Source organism: Bison bison, unplaced genomic scaffold (assembly GCF_000754665.1).
Source record: "Bison bison bison isolate TAMUID 2011002044 unplaced genomic scaffold, Bison_UMD1.0 scf7180017864519, whole genome shotgun sequence".
Taxonomy (NCBI): domain Eukaryota; kingdom Metazoa; phylum Chordata; class Mammalia; order Artiodactyla; family Bovidae; genus Bison; species Bison bison.
In genome coordinates this window covers 3,314,061-3,336,002 of record NW_011495072.1, presented here as the reverse complement: position 1 = coordinate 3,336,002, position 21,942 = coordinate 3,314,061, and the positions used below count along the sequence as shown (strand labels likewise).

Below are 21,942 nucleotides of genomic sequence, written 5' to 3'. Positions count from 1 at the left end.
TTTGTCTCCTTCCATAGACTTTAAACTCCACTAAGGACAGCGGTCATATCTTTGCTTTGTACCCACTAGTCCACTTCACTCTGTAGATCCTCACTGAGAGTTTGTTTTATTAAAACAGTAAGAAGTTTATTACAGAGAGCTTAGGAAACACAGATAAACAAAAATAAGACAATAAAGTCACCTGAAACTCCACCATCCAGACATAACAACTGGTAACTTCTTGAAATGTATCTTGCCAGTTTTCAATGAGCAGATTAATAAATGATGTTTAGGAAATAAACAAATAAGGAAATACTGCTTATATTTACTGAGTGCTAGAATTATGTCACAGATATGTTGTTTTAGGCACCATTTATGGACTATGTCATTTATCCATGTGATAACCTTATGAGGTAAACAAACGTATCTCCATTTTACAGATGAAGACATGACATAGGGATAGTAAGCTTCTTCCCTAAATTCACATGGTTGGTAAGTGGCAGAGCTGGGATTAGACTGTGTCTCCAGAATCTGTACTTGACTACTTCCTACACTGCCTGCCAGGGATGGGGGTTCAAGATGGGGTGTGTCCCTCCTCTCTGCCCAGAGGAACCCATTAGGGGATACCGGCTTGAGCTGCTGAGAGTGACTCAGACAGAACAGAAGGTGCAGGTCAGAGCTGGCGTGGTGGCAAAGCAGTCCCTGGGAAGCTTTCCCAGTGCTGCCTGCTCTGGTGCATAAGTCATCAGGCAGGTGTCCTCCACCACAGTCTCATTGCTGCCAACTCACACATTCCCTGCACCCACACCGATGTTATGCAATTGGCAGGACAAAAGAGAGGTACAGGGAGGCAAAGAATGATGCTATAGAGAGAAGGGAAGCACAGGGCATTTTTCTTGCTGCCCCGAATAGGCTCATTGAACCCAGCTCCCCTCAGCTCAGGGATGGGCCCACCAGAGAGAAACGATAGACTCATGAGGAACAATTTGAGTAAACAGTTCGCCTAGAGGTTAAGCCCTCATGAGGTATAGCCATAGGGACAACAATTGAATAAGCAAAATCATCACTAGGACTGATAAAGTATCTGCAGTTGATTCCAAGAAAAGACCACATTTGACAACTGCCCCCTTTCTTTACACACCTAGGTGTGGCCTCAAATATTATTGGTCCAAGTGTGTGAGAACAGCTTAACAAACTCATAGCAAGAGGTACTGTCTGGCTTTCTGACTACTGAGCTGGACAGAGCAGACTTGCATTTGTGACCCAGGAATCATTTACCTTGGGTGAATTACTTTGTCTCTCTGAGACTCAGTTTCTTTATCTTTAAAATGGGAGTATGAGTAATTCCTGCTCCATCTGTTATAAAAATATTATAAGTTGAAGTATGCCCCTCCCTACTCATATTTTGAAGTCCTAACCCCCAGGACCTCAGAATGTGACTTTATTTGGCAATAGTCATTGCAGATGTGATTAGTTAAGATGAAATCATACTGGAGTAGTGCTGTGCTTAGTCGCTAAGTCATGTCCAACCCTTTGCAACCCCATGGACTGTAGTCTGCCAGGCTCCTCTGTCCGTGGCGATTCTCCAGGCAAGAATGCTGAAGTGGATTGCCATGCCCTTCTTCAGGGGATCTTCCCAACCCAGGGATCGAAGCCAGGTCTGCCGCATTGCAGGCAGATTCTTTACTGTCTGAGCCACCAGGGAAACCCACAGTGGAGTGGGGTAGGCCCTATTCCGTATGACTGGTGTAATCCCTTCTCCAGTGGATCTTCCTGACCCAGGAATTGAACTGGGGTCTCCTGCATTGCAGGCAGATTCTTTACCAGCTGAGCTACCAGGGAAGCCCCTGGAGTAGGGTGGGCCCTAATTCAACATGACTGGTATCCTTATATAAAGGGGATATTTGGACACAGACACTCACAGGGAAAACAGCATGTGAAGATGAAAGCAGAGATCTGGAAGCCAAGGAACACCAAAGATTGCCAACTAATACCAGAAGCTGGGGGTGAAGCCTGAACAGATTCTTCTCATGGTCCTCGGGAGGAACCACCCAGACCGCTAGTCTCCAAAACAGTGAGACAATATTTTTTTTTCTGTTGTTACCCAGTTTGTGGTATTTTATTATAGCAGACCTAGCTTTGATCTTGTTTTAAGATCAAATGGGCAGTGATTGTTGCATATTCCATACAGGGCTATTCATGTTTCTTTTTTACTGTGAAAAAAATTTATCTGTGGCTATTTGCTGCATACTTATTATTAAAAGCTATGACTTAAATCTGGAGAATAACCCAACTTGTAATAACAAAAATATCATAAGTATTTTGGTATATCAAAAAGAGCATGTAGTAGGGTAGGCTTCGTGCTAAGCATTCCGTGTACATTTTCTCATTTGTTTGAATGATCAGGTCCTGGTCTCCTTAATTTCTCTCATATTCCTCCATTTCTGTCCCCACTGCTCCTGGTCACCACCATGTCTCAGCGGCATCATTGCAACACTCTCCTGACAGCCCTGCTTCTAGACTAAACCTTGCTAACCCATGCTTCACCCTGGCCAGAATCAGTGGTGACTTCAGAATTTTTTATTATGTATTTATTTATGTATTTATTTCTGGCTGCACGGGGTCTTCGCGGCTGCACACAGACTTTTTCTAGTTGCGGCAAGTGGGGGCTACTCTCTAGTTGCAGCGCACAGGCTTCTCATTGTGGTGCCATGGCTTCTCCTGTTGCAGAGCATGAGCTCTAGGCACGCAGGCTTAGTAGCTGTGGTGCTCAGGCTTAGCTGCTCCACAGCACGTTGGATCTTAGTTCTCAGACCAGGGACAGAAGCTGCATTGGCAGGTGGATTCTTAACCACTGGACCACCAGGGAAGTCCCAGAATTTCTATATGAGTGTGGCTTAGGGGGGATGACCTAGTCGAAATGGGGCTGAGGGTGATACTGAGGCAGTATAATGCTGTAATCACGGCACGGCTTCTGGGTCCAGCCTGAACAGGTTCACATCCCAGCACCACTAGGTACTAACTGCGGACCTTGTTTCCATTCCTTCTTGTGAAGACCGAGTTGACACATTTTAAAAGATCACCTAGAACAGCCGCACACAGAAAGCTTTAAGTGGTATTAGCTATTACCATGGAGAAGGCAATGGCACCCCACTCCAGTACTTTTGCCATCTATGGGGTCGCACAGAGTTGGACACGACTGAAGCAACTTAGCAGCAGCAGCAGCAGCAGCTATTACCATTCTTGTTTTCCTTCTGTGGTTATATAATAAGTACAGGTTTATAACTAAGTATACATTTCATTGGTGGTGCCAATGGAAATGCTTGTGAGGACCACCCGTTGCACAGCTACAGAGCTACTGATCAGAATGACTACAAAACTAATCATACTAGTCCTGTGCTTAAAACTTCAGGTGCCTTTCCATCTCCCTCATAGTAAAAATCCACTTTGTGATGTAGACAACATGGCCTTCCAAAGGGAGTCTTAACCCTCTCTCTCCAACCTTGCTGCTTCCCACACTGCCCCTGGCATCCTGCACTCCAGACCACCCTTCCAGCCCGCTGGGCCATCACAGATCTCCCTGCCACAGGCCTGCCCTCTTTAACGAGGGGGGTGGACAGCAGAGACACTGAATAGATACCTGGACACTCACCAGCAGAGAGGGGACAGTGGAGATTGTACATCACAGTCAGAGCAGCTGAGCCCATCTCCCTCACCCCCAGGCCCCCATGCTTCCCCGGCAGTGGAAGCAGAGCCCTGCTGTCTGTCAGCAAGTTCCCTCTCTAAGCAGAAATCACCTTGAGGTTTGGGCTGAGCTGGTATTCCCTTGGGAAACAGCTCACCCTCCAGAGCCTTGGAAAGAGAAGCAGGAACTATCAGAGCAGCCAAATGAAATAATTCCTGCCTGTTGCTTGTTAATTTTTTAAAAAGATGAATAAAATATTTCACATAAGGTGTTCTTACATCGCTTTTTGGTTTTTACTTCCTAAGAATCATTTCTAATAACTACGCTACAGGAAATGTTTAATGCAAAACTGTGTCTTCTAACCAACTGCACTGGAATTCACAGTGCACATTTGTTAGACCCTCCTGACAAAAAAGCCCAGATGACAGCCAGTGTCTTTGGAGGATTTGTTCACTTAATAAACATTAATTAAGTAGTTCCTAAGTGCAGGACATTGTTCTGGGCACTATGCAGGAAGTAGACAGATGAAGTAAACCAAATGCCTGCCCTCAAGAACCTTACAGTAAATTGAGGTAAGACACACACAAATAAAACATATACAAATATACGTTGCACACACAGACACATATACATGCCACTGTAATAAGATATAATGTGAGGGTTTCAATGAAGAGAGGAGCAAGTTCTCACAGGAATTCTAGGAAGGTAGGAAATTATTTTCAGGGCTTCCCTGGCAGCTCAGCTAGTAAAGAATCCACCTGCAATGTGGGACACCTGGATTCGATCCCTGGGTTGAGAGGATCCCTTGGAGAAGGGAAAGGCTACCCATTCCAGTATTCTGCCGTGGAGAATTCCAGGGACTGTATATTCCATGGGGTCGCAAAGAGACACGACTGAGTGACTTTCACTTCACTTCAGGAACTGATTTAAATCTGAGAGAAATAGGGAGAATCAAAGTACATTTCCATGTACAAATTTCAAAGAAAGTAAAGAGAAAGGCTTCATCCAAAAGTATGTTTAGCTAATTCATGCTAATAGATACTCTGTCTCCAAGGCAGAACCAAAAGGAAAAGTTGTCTCTGCTGCACTGCACGGGGTCAGGACCCGAGCATCACACCGGAGGGTTCTGGGCCGGCGGAGGGGAGTTTCAGGGGCTGCAGACCTCAGCCTGCCAGGGGAGGGGCCCGCCTTGCAGACGGGGAATCAGCATAAAACAACCACACAGCCTGAGGAGGGCCTCGCTCACTTCTCTCATGTGCCTTTGCTTCAAGTGCTGGCCCTTTCTGCGGCACTAGAAAAAATGAGGCATTTCTGTTAAGACGTGCTGTGTTCCCAAATAACCTCATGTTCTACAAAATCACACAATGAACGTAATAGGCTTGTGGGGGAAAAAAATAGGGCTAAGGGAAGACCATTCAAAACCCATGTGACTCTGTGATCGGTCTCTTAAGAGACACAGTAATTGGTACCTTGGGAGATGACTTGGCAGCCAAACCAGGCAGCTTAGTAGGCCCAGAAGCTGCTTCAGGGACATTTTTAAATGGACAGAAACCATTGAGTGGAAACTCCAACTTAAGGTGATATGGGGCAGTGAGGTTGTGGTAAAGGTGGGTACAATGGCGGGAAGTGGAACCTGGGGGGTGCAAGGCCGGATGTGGGCCTCTGGGGTGGGAGCCCCAAGTGCATGGGTTCATTTAAAATTAAAAGCAAAACAGAACAGAAAGCCATACTCAGCCCTTTCCCACCGACAGTCATTCTTCTCTGCTGTTTCAGCTCCTCTCGCCTTGGAAACATTTGCATGTGACTCAATACTACATCTATGTTAAACTGTATCAGTCCTCTCTTTTCTGACCACATGTGAGCTAATTGACTTTATAGATACCTATATTGCAGCAGACAGACTATAGTAATGAGTTACCAAGAAACAAGATTGATGATATCCTAACTCTGCAGTTTCAGAAGTTCCAAATAGGCAATCCTTTTGACCTAACAATCACCCTTCTAAATGGGGTACCACCTCCTTCTGGCTATATGAGACCCTAATAAATTTTATTTGCAATTCCTTGTTGAAAAGAAGCAATGTTTAATCTTCTTTAGCTTATATTTTTATGGAATGTGTTATTAATATGTGCTTCCAAAATTGTATGAAATTCCTAGAAATTTATCAGTTCAAGGTGTTTGCTATCTGTGATACGTCCGGTTATAGTGTAATTAGTCATAATTCCAGTTATTATCTTAAAATGTTACCTCACTGAAACAATCAAATTTCCTTGTCAATTGCATTGAAGTGAACTCTCCTCAGGTCTTTAAAAAAAAAGAAAAGAAAACTGGGATGAGATACCTACCTTTTAAGGACCAACTCTCACTGTATCAGAGATTCGTAAGGATGATTAACCAATAGCTAATGCTTATCGGTCCTGTTCTGTGTGCCAGTGCTGTGCATCCAGAGTCTCGTTCATTCCTTACAGTAATGCCTAGAGGCAAGTGTTGCTATCTTTACCTTTTTACATGTGGGGAGACTGAGGCTTAGCTTAAGTAAATGACCAAACTCTCACAGCTAGAAAGTGGGAGAGTCGGGTCTCAAACCCAGGGAGTCCAGTTTGTGAGCCCATTCTCCTAAGAGCCATACTTGTAGAAAAAGTGCCATATGGCAGGAGGCTGCAAGTTTGGAAGGCCTCCTCAGCCCCACCCATGAATATCGTCTCTAGCTCTATTTCTGAAAACAAGGACTTCCCAAATTTGCTCTGCTGTTATGTAGAGCAGTCATCTGGGAAGGCATCAAATGCTCTTTGTTTTATTCAGACAATAATGCTTTCTCTGTTGTCCAGTTTCTTCCTCCTTCCCAAATACCTAGAAAACTGAGAGGGGACTGTATTTCTTATAGATTAGCAGCTTACCTCTACTCGTGCCACTGATAAATGGTTAATACTCTGAAAACTAGGTTAAGTTAGCAAATATGGGATTCATCTGAATAAATTCTACTTTTAAATATTGCAAGCAGAATATTTGCATAAATCAAGTAAATATTTGAATAAATCAAACATATTACTTTGTTTATAAACTAATGAAGCAACTAGGTTTATAAAGGGATGCTGAAATTGAAGACATTTATTACAGCCTATCCAAAAAGGTTCTCTCTCTCTGCTTTTTTTTTTTTCCCCCAGAAAAGGAGAAAAGGAATTATTTGTGGCCCAGAGGGTAAAGCGTCTGCCTGCAATGTGGGAGACCTGGGTTCGATTCCTGGGTTGAGAAGATCCCCTGGAGAAGGAAATGGCAACCCACTCCAGTACCCTTGCCTGGAAAATCTCATGGACGGAGAAGCTGGTAGGCTACAGTTCATGGGGTCGCAAAGAGTCGGACATGACTGAGCAACTTCACTTTCTTTCACTTTTTTTTTCTATGTGAAGCATTGGGCTTCAAGGTAAAACTATGTACCATTCTCTAGATATCGATTAGTGTAGATTGCTTAGAACTAGGTTGAGAAGCTTAGATTGCTGAGTACTCAAGTTCTTTCTTTCCCTGAAGAATCCAGAGTATGTTTCCCTACCTCTACGTTCCTCTCCTTCACCTCTTCATTTTGGAGAAATCAAGGCCAGTGTGGATCCAGGAAATGAGATCACAGAGTGGATCAGAAAATGAGCAGCAAGAGTGGGGAGTGAAGAGTGAGGAAGAAAATTGGCAAAGAGAAGGAGCTGTTCCTGGGAGCTTGAGGAGAGTGTAGAAGAGGGGGCATCCTTTCTGCCCCATACTGCAGAATGGGTATCCCTGCTCTGCCCATACTGCCTTAATGACAGCAGACAACGTGGCTTTGTGTTGAGGAAAGGGATTTTAGGAAACTGTATGAGAAGCTTGGGTGCTTTTGAGTCAAGTTGAGGAATCCTCTCTTCTTTCAAGCTGCCACTAGGGGTCATAACACAGGATTGTGGGGTCCTCCAAAGCCCGGGCCCCAGGATTACATCGTATCTGGGCCCCGATGCCACAAAACCAGAGAGCCATGACCAGCAAGTGTATTTCAATTTGCACACCAGCTTCTTTTGTATGATTGATGGTGATGGCCTAGGATATCATATTGGAAAAGACTGCAAGGCTGCCTCCAGACTCAGCAAGAGAGAGGACCACTATTGATAAATGATTTCTAAGTGATCACATGGGCCTTATCCCTGGGTTAGCAGCAACACATGAAAGGGGGCTTTAATTGGCTGATCAGTACCAACTACCTGAGTCTCAGGCTAATTTAATTCAGTTCAGTTCACTTCAGTCATTCAGTCATGTCCAACTCTTTGCAACCCCATGGACTGCAGCATGCCAGGCTTCCCTGTCCATCACCAACTCCTGGAGCTTGCTCAAACTCGTGTCCATCAAGTCGAGGCTAGTTTAATAGCAAATTGAGGCTAATTTAATAACAAATCAAGGCTAATTTAATAGCAAAGTAATGCCAGTCTAATGGCAATATTAGCTGACTGCATATTTTGGCATAAATATGCCTATATTTTAAGAACACTGATTCATGTGTATATTTAGGACAGTGTTTCTCAAGTTTAGCCTTGCTGACGATTTGAACCAGATAATTCTTGGTTGTGGGGCTGTTCTGTTCATTGTAGGTTGTTTAGCAGCATCCCTGGCCACTAGCCAGGATGCCAGTAGCATCCCCTGCCCTTCTTGTGACAACCTAACACCATCTCCAGATGTGTCACCCAGGTTGATAATCATGGGTCCAGGAAAAACAGGGTCAGGGTGGTGGTGTGATTAGAAGAGAAGCCTTTTGAAGAATAGTTAGTAGAGAGGACTAACTGTAGTGATGATCATTCCAAAACGAAGTAGGCTGTATGGGCCTGTTCTCCATCACCCGGGAAGCAACAAAGCCAGTAGGTGAAAGTGCTAGAGGTTAGGTTTAGATTCGCCATAGAGAGAAACTTTCCGACAGAACTGTCGCGCTGGCCTGAGCCTGCAGCCCCGCGTCACTGTGTGTGGGTGTGCACCCGGGGTTGAGCAACCACTTAAGGAGAGAAGAGGGAAGGGAAGAGCTTCTGGCACTAAACGAGGGTTGGAACAATCCCCAAAGTCCCTTTCAAATGTAGTAGTTAAATGATTCTGTAATCTGATACTCCTTGGCATTTGCTCTGGCCTTGCCATTGCCAGAGTTCTGTATTCTGTACCTGCCTCCTAAAACCTTTGTTAATCATGTACCAATGATAATTGATACTGAGTGTATGACCTCATTTAATGCCCACAGCAGCCCTCTGAGGGAGGTAATAATTTCTGTGTTTCATAGATGGGGAAACAAAGGCCCACTATCAAGGATCTCATCCAAGGGCTCATCCCTGGGAAATTAGACTCCATCATCCATGGCCTTCATTACTATACTCTATTTTATATAAATCCAAGTTTTGTAAACCCCAGTGTTCAGACCTGTACTGAGGCTCATGTTTTGTACAGTTGTAACTGGTGGAAGGACTACATGGCCAGTTTTACATGGACTGAAAGAGTCTCCCTCTATCTTTTGTCTGAAATCCTGAAAGGAAAACAGGAAGGAGGAGTGTCAGGTGGAAAAATATAGAATGTTCATAACTAGACACCACCTTTCCCCAGACAATGTTGGGTGTGCAGCAAAGCCATTTTATTTTATTCTTAAGCCAGCTCTATTTATAACCGTCCCCCGATTGCCCACAAAGCCCACATTAGCATTTCATCAGCCGGGTGCACAAGCAGAGTGAGACAAAAGTCAACACAAGGTTGATTACTAGTCCTTTTCCTAATCATACCTGTATTTCCCGTTCCTCCTTATTCTCACCCCGGAGGAAAAAAACATTTCCAGAAGATTGCTTCAGCAGCATAACTGATATCATTGTGTTTAACAACAAACACACTTCAAACCTTTTCCAAACCTCCCGTGAAGTGTCTGTGCTGTTAGAGAAGCCCAGTGTCCTCTAAGCGGTCTGTGTGGCCTGCCCTGTAACAGCTTAACTGTGGGTCTCTCAAACCAGCCTTGAGGAGATGCTCACAGCACCCAGGGTGAGGTTTGGCTGCTAACAAGCACTTCGTTTTCATGATCACAGTTGTTGTTTGGGCTGCTCTTCTTTCACCACTGCCTTCTCCCTGGCTTGGCCCACATCACCTCAGCCTGATCATTTCCGGAATGGACGACACTGAGAGAAAGCACTGTGTCATCCTTGCCTCTTATCAATTCCTCACAGAGCCCAGCACTCATGATCTGAGGAAGTCTCGATGGGAACAGGGGCTGGTGTCATTGAGAATGATGCCATTCATCCTTTGGCGGTGGTGGATTAGTTGCTAAGTCATGTCTATTTGTGACCCTATGGACTGCAGCCCACCAGGCTCCTCTGTCCCTGGGATTTCCCAGGCAAGAATACTGGAGTAGGTTGCCATTTCCTTCTCCAGAGGATCTTCTTGGCCCAGGGATTGAACTCATGTCCTATGTCTCCTGCATTGGCCGGCAAATTCTTTACTACTGAGCCACCAGAGAAACCCATCACCTTTGCCATACCCTAAAGCCACAGTGACCGTTTGGTGTTGTTTTTCTTGACCTGGCTTCAGGATCATTCACTGTCACTGAAGAAATTCAGATAACTGCTTGGGCTGTATCCTCTCTGAACACCTAACCCTGGGATATTAGTTCACTGTTTATTCATTAAGAAAACCGGAAACAAGTACATCTGTCTTCCTCAGAGCTTTTCTCTAGCCAAGCACATATGTCTGTCCCAGGCAGTCTGAAGTCTCTGCATCCTGAGATGGGATACAATGTCATATCTGTTGAGTCTGATGCTTCCATCATTCACTCTCTATTTCAGTAACCCTAGAAAATATTCCAGAGAAAACCAGGCCACTGTGTCTTGGAAGTCAGTAGGGATATGGTGTCCAGTCTTCCAAAAGTCCTACCAGGACTACAAATCTGCTGCAGATCTTCACCTGCTAAGACCCAGATTCTCATCTTTTAGACACAGGCACAGTTCTCCAGGTGTGGCCATTGGAAAGGTTTTAAGGACGGAGATGTGGCCATCGGGCTGCCGGGCCCACTCTCTCAGGACCTGGTCGCTGTGTCTGAGCTGCACTCTTCAGCTGCCCTGTTGCTGCTGTGTGCTCTGTAACAAACCTCTCCACATCAAGGATGGTTCTGAAACCCAATACAGGGGAGACGCTCCCTGTTCTAGGAACCACAGCCATCCTCAAGTTGAACTCCCCTGTGGACCTGTCTGGTATAGCCATGAAGTTCCCTGGCCTTCCTGGACTCTGCAGCCTGCCTCTGCCCTGGAGCTGGGTTTGAACCCAGATGATTTCAGACTCTGCTCTTGGTCTTCCCCTTCTGGTCCAGCCTGAGTTCTGGTGCCTTGGTCTCAACTTTCTCCTGTAGATTCATGGTTTCTGCATTCCCCTCGTACTACTTGCAATAAGAACCTACTGTGTTCTCCAATACCCGCCCCCAACTCCCATCCCAGACCCTGTGAGCCACCCTAACCCACTGAGACCCAGGATCTGGCACAGACCCGGAGACTGTTACAGGGCTACAAGGAAACACAAGATTTCTTTTAATCTTCTGAGTAAGACTTCTCAGAACACATTCAGATACCGTATTCTAGTAAAAGCTTACAACTGAAATCTCAAGTATTGATTTGAGAATGAAAAGTGAAGCATGCATATAAATTCTGAAAGTTTAAAGTTTGAACACAAATATAAGCTCAAGAAGAGTTTACATAAATTTGTGGATACTTTATCCCATTTCTTGCCCCACTCTGGCCCCTACCTCCATGTTCCATCTATTCTACATTACTTTGGGCCTCTAAATAGGCCAGGCTGTTTCTCATTTCTGTGCTTTGTTCATGCTTTTTTCCAGTTCTTGGAATATGGTAGGCAGTTAATGTTTGTTGAATAAGTGCTCTACCTTAGAAAACATTTCCCTCCGAGTGTCTAGCACATAGTATTTAAAACTTGTTGAAGTAATGGTTAAATTAAATATCAGTGCTGTATTACTAAGGGAAACTAACACATTCTTAACTTTTGAGCATCCAATTATGGCAGAAATCGTTTATCTTCCCTTTTTAAAAGAAAATATTGGGAGTTTGGGGTTGACATGTACATACTTCCGTATTTAAAATAGATAACCAAAAAATAAATAAATAAAAAAATAGATAACCAACAAGGACCTACTGTATAGCCCAGGGTACTCTGTTTGATATTCTGTAATAACCTAAATGGGAAAAGAATTTGAAAAACAATAGATACACTCGTACACACACACACACAGACACATACACACACACATACACATATGTATAACCAAATCACTTTGCTGTACACCTAAAACTAATACAACATTGCTAATCAATTAAACTCCAATATAATTTCTCTCCATGAATGACTTATGAAATAGAGAAGTCCTTAAAGGAGCTGTGCAGAGGATGAAAATTTAACTTTCTAGCGACAGTGAATACAGATATATTAAAAATAACCATCTTACTTTATAAGTGTTTAAAACGCTGAATAAAACAAAGCAAAACCACATGCATATTATTTTTGAACACTTGCTTTTGCTAGCAAGGAAAAGAAGTGAGATGTACAGAGGCTGAAAATGAAGGAGACACATGAATCCAGGGAGGCAAGAGAGTGCTGAACAGCGGCTGGCTGTGCTTCCCCGTGACCACAAGCTTCTGTCTTAAGAGTCATACAGAACACAGAGACAAAGCTAAGGGACCACACAAGCCAGGGGCCCCAACTGGAGACTCAGGTAAGCGAGGATCCCTACTTCCCCAAAGGACAGTAGCCTCAGTTGGTCTTAATTTTGAGTGAAGAGAAAAAAATTACTCCCCTGAGTCTGGGTATATTATCGTTCAGTCATCATGCAGTTTAGAAGCCTGAATTCACAACACATCCAGCCCCAAAGAATCCTAAACCAAGAACCAAGTTTAAAGAGTTCCTAGCAGGTAAAGTTTCGATGCTTGATAGAAGTTGAAGGAAATATTTCGGAAGACGTATACTCTCCAACAGATGAGTGGATAAAGAAAATATGGCATATATCCACAATGGAGTACTGCTCAATCATAGAAAAGAATGAAAAAATGCCACTTGCAGCAACAGGGATAGACCTAGAGATGATCATACTAAGTGAAGTAAGTCAGACAGGGTAAGACAAATATCCCTTGATACCTATTATATGTGGAATCTAAAATACAACACAAATAAACTTAATTACAAAACAGAAACAGACTCACAGACACAGAAAACAAACATGGTTATCAGAAAGTGGGGGGGATAAATTAGGAGTTTGGGATTCACATATACACACTAACATATATGGAGTAGATAACCAACAAAGATCTGTTGTATAGCACTGGAAACTATCCTCAATATCTTGTTATAATCTATAAAGGAAAATAATTTTTAAAAGGATATATGCATGTGCGCCAAGTTGCTTCAGTCATGTCCAACTGTTTATGAGCCCGTGGACTGTAGCCTGCCAGGCTCCTCTGTCCATAGGATTCTCTAGGCAAGAATACTGAAGTGGGTTGCCATGCTCTCCTCTGGGGAATCCTCCCCACCCAGGGATCAAACCCATGTCTCCTGCATTGCAGGTAGATTCTTTACCACTGAGCCACTAGGGAAGTCTATATATATATAGACCTGTACAAATTTCAGTTGAACAGATATATATATATATATATACACACACACACATATCTGTACAGATAAAATCATTTCCCCACCTCAAAAAAGAAAAAAAAGAAGAAGAGAAAGAAATACACTCTCAACCCAGGCTCCAACAAATTTCTGCAAATGAAATTCCCCCAAATCAGTTCATAATAAAAAAATTATTAAGTACACAAAGAAAAAACTAACATGAACAAAAGTTGGTAGAAACAAGCCACAGATTGGGAATGAAAAGACTTTGAATATTGAAACTGCTAGATAACAGATTATGAAATAAGCCTTTCAAATTTGTTAAATGGAAGAGGAAAGGCAAGCCCGAGTAAGGAACAAGAGACTAAAAAAGCTGATTAGAAAAATTTGAAAAAGAACCAGACAGATATATAGAAATAAAGAATAAATAATTGAGTTCAAACTTACTGAACAGGTTAAGTAGTAGATTGACTACAACTGGAAGAGAGAAATAGTTAATCCAAAGTAAGAATGGAAGAAATACACATGGTATAGTACGGAGAAACAAAGATAAATATAAAAGAGGGGATGGAGGATCAAGAGGGTAGAGAAGGGGGAGTTCACTTCCCCGCACAAACATATCAAAAATATACTCCCCGTGTGGAACAATTCTCAGAGAAAAGCCGCTGGAAACTGGCACATTTCCTGTACAAACAAAGCTGCAAGATAGATCTCCACGTAACAGTGTAAGATAGGAAAACAAAAAAGACCTCAGTATGGGACTGGTGCCCCTGAGGGATCTCTAAGGAAGAGAAAATCCCCAGGGGCAGACCCCACCAGGGGAGACCGCTCGCTCGCCTGCTGGGAAACCCCCTCAGACAGAGGAGCTGGAGAAACCTAGACTCTAATTGCGTGGAAAGCCCATGCTGGTTTGCTAACAATCAGGGAAGAGAGAGACCTGAGCTAGTGGTCAGGTCAGGGGGTTCCATTTGCTGAAATTTGTTGTGGCCTGGGCTGAGAGTGCATTTCGCTTTCTTCCTTCTTTTTTTCTTTTTTGTGGGAGAACCACCAGGGAGAGAGCCTCCTTGCTGCACTTCCCAATCCGAAGAGAACCTCCTGGTTCGGCTCGCTCCACACCCCAGTCTGGCAGGAGATGCGAGCAAAGATCCGGTCTACATGTGCAGAGACAAACCAGGGCACCTGGGGTGTGATGGAACTGAACAGCAGAGATGGGTGTCAGCACACACAGTGGGCAGCGAGTGAGCCAGCCAGACATTGTCAGTGCACGCACCTGGCAGATATTGTGGGCAGTACCACAAGAAAACACAGCAGCTAAATGCTGAATCTTAGGCAGACAAGCCCTGGGAGAGGACTTGACTTAGCTGTGTGGAGACAGCCAGGAGGGCCTGGCCCAGGGGGAGCCGTGGAGCCTATTGTCAGCATGCATGGCAGAGGAGGGCCTGGACACAGCAGACATTGGCACCACAGGAATGCACAGTGGCTGGGGACGGAGTCTCAGGCAGATAGGCCCTGGGCAGGAGCAGGCAGTAGTTCATTTCCCAGTGGGATCACTCAGGCTCCACTCACCCTGCACTGCAGCTTGGTGCTGGATCTGGGCGGACACACCCTGGGAGAGGTCTGCCACAGAGGCAGCCCAGGTCCCCAGTGGCAGCGTAGCACCACAGTGCCTGCAGGCACAGCACCTGAGCCCCCAGCCCCATTGCACCACAGCCCAGCACTAGGTTTGGGGTGAGGACAACAGAGAAAGAGAATGACCTTGGGCTGCTTCTGTGTATGGGTTCACTGTGACCGTGCGGGCCTGACTTGCTTCAGTCGTCACTTCCTTCAGGACGAGGCATATACTCAAGGGCAATGGAGCTTGATTGAACTTGGGGCTTCTACTGCAACAACTGGGGAGCAGACCCTGCCTCCCAACAGGGTGGTGACAGTCACGGAGCAGTGAGGGGGCCCTGCCCCTACATCCAGCCAGGCTCTTGGTTGTGACCCCTACCAAGAGGATTACGGCCAGCACACTGAGGAAAGACATGGCTGGAATGTACACCCAAACCAGGCCTTGAACCAAAGATACTGGATTCACACAGTCTACACAGCGATACTCCCACATAAAAACAACCCTTCAAGGCCACAGTAGGTAACTTTTTCTCCTAAATTCACAGAGACAGAGAAAGTTAAGTAAAATGGAAAAGCAGAGGAACTGCTCTCAATGAAGAGAACAAGAGAAGTCCCCTGAAAGAACAAAGAATGAAACAGAGCTCACCAGTCTATACTAGAACCTCAGTTCAAAAAGGAGGTTATAAAAATGTTGAAGGAATTAAGAAAGATTATCAATAGAAATGCAGATAACTGTGATAAGGAACTAGAAGCCAATCTAGTGTGAGAAAGTCTAGGTGTACCAATCAAAATTAGACAATTCAAATGCCAAGATAAAAATCAATCTAGAAGCAATGAATAGCAGACTAAATGACATAGAAGAAAAAAAATTGAAAAAAAAAAAAGATGTGGTCTGGAAGATAGAATAATGGAAACCAATCAGAACAGCAAACAGAAAGACAAATGAAAGCAACATACACGATCTGTGGGATAATATAGTAATATAAAGCATTCCAGCCTACACATAGTAGGGCTTTCAGAAGGCAAATAAAGAGCAGAGGGGATTGAAAAAGTATTTGAATAAATTATGGCTGAAAAATTCCCAAACCTGTAGAAGGAAACAGATATCCTGGTACAAGAAGCACAGAAAGTCCCAGACAAGATGAACCCAAACAAATGGATGCCAAGACACCATAATTAAAATGGCAAAAATTAAAGAGAGGATTCTAGAGGCCACAAGAGAAAAACAAAGGGTCAGTTACAAAGGAACCCCGTTAGGCTATCAGCTGATTTTTCTGCAGAAACTTTGCAGGCCAAAAGGGAGTGGCATGATATATTCAAAGTCATGAAAAGGAAAAGGAAAAACCTGCAACCTAGAATACTCTACCCAGCAAGATAATCATTTAAAATAGGAGACATAGAGACTTTCTCACACAAGCAAAAACTAGAAGAATTCAACAATACTAAATCTACCCCAGAAGAAATATTCAAAGGTCTTCTCTGAAGAGAAAAGAAGCAAAAATCCATAGGAAAAGGAAAAATCATAATAGGAAAGGTAAATATATAGAAATATTGAAGAGCACTTAAACAAACCAGTATATAGATTAAAAAACAACCAAAAATTTTCGTAAAAGCAACTATAACTGTAATTATCAGCAAAAGGATAAGTATGAAGATGTAAAATAGGACATCAAAATCACAAAATATGGGCAAGGGGAGTATAAAAAAATGTACCTTTTAGAATGTGTTTGGATTTATGTGACTATCAGTTTAAAGAAAGTAGATATAGTTATGGGTCAACATACTTGAACTCCAGGGTAACCACAAATCAAAAACATTCAATAGATTCACAAAAAACTAAAAGAAAGGAACTCTAGCGTGTTATAATACAAAAGAAAACCATCAAATCAGAAAAGGAAAAACGAAAAGAAGAAAAAACATTAGAGGAACAGATTCATTCCTAGATTTTTCTGCTATTTTCCAAGCAATTTTATAATGTCATCTTTTATGCCGGGATTAGGGGCTGGGAACATGCAATGAACTACTCATTCCAAAGGCAAAGAAAGAACTGGGTAGAATGGAGAATGCAGAGAGTGAGAAGGCAGGTGTGGGGGATGGGCCCCTCATGCTCCCTCTCCACTTCTGTCTGGGGCTGTGTGTGTCCAGATGCCCTCTATATGGTCACTGATGCCATGGAGCCAAGGGGTACATGAGGCACATCTGAGTAGTCCAGGCTCCAGAACCAGCCCTGTTTCCACAATACCTCAAGGCAGATTCAGAGAGCATAACTATTTTCACATTTGTCTGCCAAGATTTCTGGGCTTCCTTTCAAATCCTTAAAAAAGGATCCTTTTTCTATCCACTTTAACCAATTATGCAGTATTACCCCAGACCCATAATTTAATCATTTTTCCAGGCACTTGAGTAACTGGGGGACAAATCAGTAGCCTTTGCTCTGAAGTTCCTAAGAAGATACCACGTTCTTTCAGCTCCCTTGCAGGCTACACAGACTCCTTATTCTCTTGTGTATGGCCTCCCTCAATAGAGGCAATGCGTATTAGAAGCTGTCTCCTTGCCCTTATCAACCCTGTACATTTCTGTGTCTGACACTTTTCATATTGTATTAGAATGATCTATTTATACATTTGTGTCTTCTTTAATCTCCTCTCAATTTCTCAAGAACAGGAACTGCACCTTTTTGTTTTTGTGTAATAATAGGATGTTAAATTTAAAGCTTCAACTGAGATTCAAGATACAATAGATGCTGCATACCAAACTGAGACACCACATCACTCTGTAGAGTTTAAAAACGGAATCTTTGACAACCAGTTCCATGATTCTTAGCTACCTCAATCAGATGAAGGACTATAAAAAGGAATCAAAGTGGAAAGAGAAGATTTGTGATGCTATTTCTTAGGAGAAAAAAACTTTCCTCTGCTATGAGCACGTACTCTTCCCCCTCCCAACACACAAAGCACAAAGTTGTGGTGTGGTGGGGACACCATGGACTATAGACAAAGTCATACTTAAGAAATTTAATGTAATCTAGAACATAGGGGCTTCCCAGACAGTGCTAGTGGTTAAGAACCTGCCTGCCAATGCAGAAGACATAAGGGATGTGAGTTTGATCCCTGGGTTTGGAAGATCCCCTGGAGAAGGGCATGGCAACTCACTCCAGTATTCTTGCCTGGAGAATCCCAGGGACAGAGGGGCTTAGCGGGCTACAGTCCATGGAGTCACAAAGAGTTGGACATGACTGAAATGACTTAGCACAGCATGTATAGCATAGAACAGGTCAATGAGAGAGAGAGAAAGAAAGAGATAATATGCATTTGAGGTCACCACTCTTTCACAGGGCTTCCCAGGTGACTCAGTGGTAAAGAATCCACCTGCAGGATAGGAGACATGGGTTTGATTCCTGGGTTGGGAAGATCCCCTGGAGAAGGAAATGGCAACTGACTCCAATATTTTGCCTGGGAAATACCATGGACAGAGGAGCTTGGTGCACTGCAGTCCATGGGGTCTCAAAAGAGCTGGACACAATTTAGTGACTAAACAACAACAAGAACTCTTTTCATAAAATAAGGAATAGATGAGTTTGTCCAACAGGCCAGATACCCTGGAGCCATAATGAGTTCCCATCAATAGGATTACCTGGGAGATGAGCCCTGAGCATTGAGAGTCATGTGTGATGTAGACTTTTGGGGAACAAAGGACTGAGGGGACATCAGCCAGATAATGAAGAGGACAAGTTTTCATCAGAGGCTTCAGAAGTTTCAGCATGTATTTCTCTACTGAATGTACTTTAAAAGGTCAGAGGAAGATAAAAATAAAATCTTGCTTTGATTATAACCTACTGTTCATGTTGGATCAATATATCAGTCACATTTATTCCCCTAAGTGTCAGACATAGTGCCTGACTCATCCTAGACATTTGACAAATGCCAAACTGAGCTGACTGATTTTGGCACATACTCTTCTATGAATCAAAACATGTCCATGAGGCAGCCCAAATGGATGGCAGCCCATATTTTTATTTCAGGGTTATGTCTATTTAAATTACACTTTGGGGAAGATTTTATGGAAACAATTAAAATCACCTTATAAATACAAATATAGATTTAGATATCAGCTCTTATTTATTATACGTAAATATAGTCAAGCTCTAGAGACTCATTGCTATTGCAAATTCTATAAACCCCAAACATCTTGTGGTCTGGTTTTTGACAATGTTACAAAGAATTACGAATCCAATAGAAAAGTTTAACTGAAACCAGTGGACATGTAGGAAAGTATCCAAAGGCATTACATGGAAACTGAATAGAAAAAAACTTCAAAAAAATCCTCTTCCTCAACTTCTGTTCTTATTAGCTCCCCAAACTTTTCCCTTCTCAAAAATGTCACCAGATTTCCTCTGAAATCCACTCCCTTATCTTTTCTTCCTCATAGCCTCAAATCCACTCTCAGCTGCAAATCCACTCTGTTCTTCCCTTTCTCTTATACCATTTCCAGACTTCTCTGCATGGTTTACTCCACTGAATTCATAATCATGAGTGGTTGGGTGAGCAGACTTAGCAGAAAACACCAAGATTTTCCTGAGGAGTTGTGGGGAGAAAAAAGAGGCTGTGAACTTCATTTTCCTCTAAAAGGGAGACTTGCCAAAGGGCAGCATTAGGAGGAAGAGTACAGCAATGAACTACAATGGAGAAGAATCTGAAATATATATATGAGTGAGTCACTTTGCTGTATGCCAGAAACTAACACATTGTAAATCAACTATATTTCAACAAACAAAAATGGACATCAGAGAAAACCTGGCCCCTCTTTTACTACCTCTGGGACTTTCTCCACCTCACAGGAACTCATCTTTAGCTTGACTCTGAAGTGAAACCTTATAAGAGATATATTGCTTTGGTTTTTGTTTCTAATTAAAATATATAATATAATATTTTATCTCAGTAGTCATTGATGTGAAAGTATTAGTCTCTCAGTCATGTCCGACTCTTTGTGACCCCATGGACTGTAGCCCACCAAGCTCCTCTGTCCATGGAATTATCCAGGCAAGAATACTGGAGTGGGTAGCCATTCCCTTCTCCAGGGGATCTTCCCAACCCAGAGACTGAACCTGGGTCTCCTGCTTTGCAGGCGGATTCTTTATCATCTGAGCTACCAGGCAAGCCCCTTAGTTATTGATACTTGGTTGTAAATGAGTGTATTAGTTACTTTACACTAGGCTTGGATGGTAAATTAGGAAGAGACTAAGACATAAGAAAGAAAATCTCAATAATGAGGAAAAGTGGAAACATTAGATACAAAATTTGCTGTTTTCTTTTTCAAAACGTTGGCAGGGTTAGTTCTGGTCCTGGAAAAAGGCTTATGTAAAAATTATTATTTTGGGGAGTCTAGTTGTCTGGTAGTAGTGTGAATTGGAGCAAACTTTAGGGTAGGTACGGGGCTTCCCTTATGGCTCAGTTGGTAAAGAAGCTACCTGCAATGTGGGAGACCTGGGTTTGATCCCTGGGTTGGGAAGATCTGCTGGAGAAGGGAAAGGCTACCCACTCCAGGATTCTGGCCTGGGGAATTCCATGGACTGTATAGTCCATGGGGCTGCAAAGAGTCGGACACGACTGAGCAACTTTCACTTCACTTAAGGTAGGGACAGAAGGACAGTTTGGCCATGTGTACCATAATGCTTCAGTGTGCATAGTGAGTCTTAATCCAGCGATTCTACTTCTAGGACTCTACACTAAAGAACCAGCAGAATGCATTTCTAAGGACATTAACTATAGTGGTGATTAAAAGTAGCATAATAGTTGTGGGCAAATAATTGGAAGCACCTACATGTCTGAGAATCGGGAACTGAGTGTGTAAATTAAGGTGCATCCCTAGAGGTGATGCTATGTAGCTGTAAAGAATCACATTATAAAAGAATGTTTATTTATGTGAGAAATGGTCACAAAATTGGTAAGTAGAAAGTAGCTTCTAAAATAATATGTACTGTATGCTACCATTTATTAAATCTAAATATGGAGAAAAAAGGCTGAAAGGATATGTTAAAGGTGGTTATCTCCAGGTTCAGGATGGTATAGATTTAGATATTTTTTCTTTTGGGCTTTTCTGTATTTTCCAAGTTCTACTCACTGTCCTCATACTACTTTTGTAAAATAAATAAGAAGAACATATTTTAAAAAAGAAAACATTGATCTATTTTCCCTAGGTTTGAACTTTCTTTGAGACAGTATATGAACAGGCATCTTTCAACGAGATGCTCCCACAAAGTTGTTCACTTACAACAATTTCCTGAATCAGTGGTTTGTACTTATCATAGAGCTCCCACAGGAAAAGCCAGAACCCAGTGAATGCATGCTAGAAGTTACCCATAACTGTTTTTTCTTCCTTTAAATTAGCAGGCATGTTCTTCATAGCTCAATAGGTGATTTATAAGATGAGGTGATGGAGACCAGATTCAGTTTGGGGGGGGGGGCCCAGGTGAATAGCACCAGGAGCCCCAGTAAATAGCATTTCCTTTACATTTGGACACCTTTGGAAAATGCTGATGAAAGCCACCATCCTGTGCTTCACTGCTTTACAGTTTTGCCATAAGGGTAGAATCCCTTACATGTATTAAACAAATTATCTCACAGGCCCCACACTTCCTGCGTCAGGTAACGCATTTATAAACAGATAACACATTGATAAGAATAAATGGAGTATGTTGGGATCACTCTTAGTGAAAATGCTTATTTGTTGAATCTATAAAAGTTGAGCATTTCATTAATCTAGAACTTTGTCTATGAGAAATGTCAACCTAGAAAAGGAGAAAATAGCCAGATTTATCTTTTTTTAAAGTTTTGATCTTTCTTGCTTTCTTGTGCTTCTTTGAAGCACAAGCTGGAATCAAGATTGCTGGGAGAAATATCAATAACCTCAGATATGCAGATGACACCACCCTTATGGCAGAAAGCAAAGAACTAAAGAGCCTCTTGATGAAAGTGGAAGAGGAGAGTGAAAAAGTTGGCTTAAAACTCAACATTTAGAAAACTAAGATCATGGCATCC

General features: G+C 42.8%; 1 protein-coding gene across 3 annotated transcripts in view; it reads right to left on the bottom strand.

The window, feature by feature from the left end:
* VTCN1 (V-set domain containing T cell activation inhibitor 1) overlaps nucleotides 1-21,942 on the bottom strand; it is a 67,479-nt gene that overhangs the window by 27,697 nt on the left and 17,840 nt on the right. The gene's annotated exons all lie outside the window — the stretch shown is intronic.